Source organism: Macaca mulatta, chromosome 4 (genome assembly GCF_049350105.2).
Source record: "Macaca mulatta isolate MMU2019108-1 chromosome 4, T2T-MMU8v2.0, whole genome shotgun sequence".
NCBI lineage: Eukaryota > Metazoa > Chordata > Mammalia > Primates > Cercopithecidae > Macaca > Macaca mulatta.
Genome location: NC_133409.1, coordinates 154,186,348 through 154,188,028, shown reverse-complemented (window position 1 = coordinate 154,188,028; position 1,681 = coordinate 154,186,348). Strand labels below are relative to the sequence as shown.

General features: G+C 37.2%; 1 pseudogene; it reads left to right on the top strand.

Moving 5' to 3' along the window:
- Positions 1 to 403: 403 nt before the first annotated feature.
- Positions 404 to 1,333, top strand: LOC100430463 (olfactory receptor 2J3-like; annotated as a pseudogene).
- Positions 1,334 to 1,681: the final 348 nt, after the last annotated feature.

Here is a 1,681-nt window from a genome sequence, read left to right as displayed (position 1 = left end):
TGGTTTGTACAAATACAGGTGATCTTAAGATCAATAAAATCACCTGGTTATGGTGGTGTCTGCCAGGTTTTTCTACTATAAACTTTACTATCTTTCAATTTGAAATTAACAAGAAAGTTGTGAGGAGATATTTTAGAGTATGTACATACCCTGTTCCCCATTATTCATTTATTTACTCTTTTACTTTTTATATCAGTATGAGCTTTCTAATTCTTCTTTTGTTAAATTCATTACTACTAATGATTAAATTGTCTTACAATTAAATGATGGCAAGCCCTTCAAAATGGATTTTATTTTTTTTATGTGTCCTGACGTTTTTTGGAGCATAGCATTTGTTTACTATTTTTGAGTTTACCTGACTTTTTTTTTTTTTTTTTTTTTTTTTTCTCTCAGGTAATAGGAAATGAATGATGATGGAAAAGTCAATGCTAGCTCTGAGGGGTACTTTATTTTAGATTTTCTAATTGGCCTTATCTGGAAATAGTTCTCTTTGTGGTTATTTTGATCTTCTACTTGATGACACTGGTAGGAAACCTGTTCATCATTATCCTGTCATACCTGGACTCCCATCTCCACACTCCCTTGTATTTCTTCCTTTCAAATCTCTCATTTCTGGATCTCTGTTACACCACCAACTCTATCCCTCAGTTGCTGGACAATCTCTGGGGTCTGGAAAAGACCATTTCTTATGCTGGTTGCATGGTTCAACTTTACTTTGTTCTCACACTGGGAACCACAGAGTGTGTCCTACTGGTGATGATGTACTATGACCGTTATGCAGCTGTGTGTAGACTTTTGCATTACACTGTCCTCATGCACCCTCGTTTCTGCTGCTTGTTAGCTGTGGCTTCTTGGGTAAGTGGTTTTACAAACTCAGCACTTAATTCCTCCTTTTCCTTCTGGGTACCGCTGTGTGGACATCACCAAGTAGATCACTTTTTCTGTGAAGTTCCAGCACTTTTGTGATTATTGTGGGTCAGTACCCATGCAAATAAGCTGACCCTCATAATCACAAGCTCCATTTTTGTTCTCCTACTTCTCACCCCCATTTTCACTTCCTATGGTGCCATCGTCCAGGCTGTACTGAGGATGTAGTTAACTGCTGGGCTTCGGAAAGTGTTTGGAATATGTGGAGCTCATCTTATGGTTGTATCTCTCTTTTTCTTTCTGGCCATGTGCATGTATCTCCAGCCACCATCAGGAAATTCTCGAGATCAAAGCAAGTTCGTTGCTGTTTTATACTGTTGTCACACCTAGTTGTAACCCTATAATCTACACCCTCAGAAACAAAGATGTAAGAGGGCCAATGAAGAGACTAATGGGGTGGGAATGAGCCTGTGTATGTGTGATAGTAACAATAAAATGGAGTCTCTCCTCACAATGATTCATCCATCTGTTTATTTATCAACGATTCTTTTATTGACTCTGTTAGTACTTGCTGAGCATGTACTCTTAACAAAGTCATGGAGTTCCTGGTAACAGGTAGGAATAAAACATATTCAGCTTAAACATCATTCACTTGTGGAGAAAACAGCTATGTAAAATCAAGATAAAACATCTATAGCGATGTTTTTCCATGGCACAAACCTAATGAATCCAAGACAGACTTTTCCTGATTAAAAATAAGGCATGAAATTTGTTGTAAATATTGATAAAAGTGAAGTTATAATTCCTATGAAAA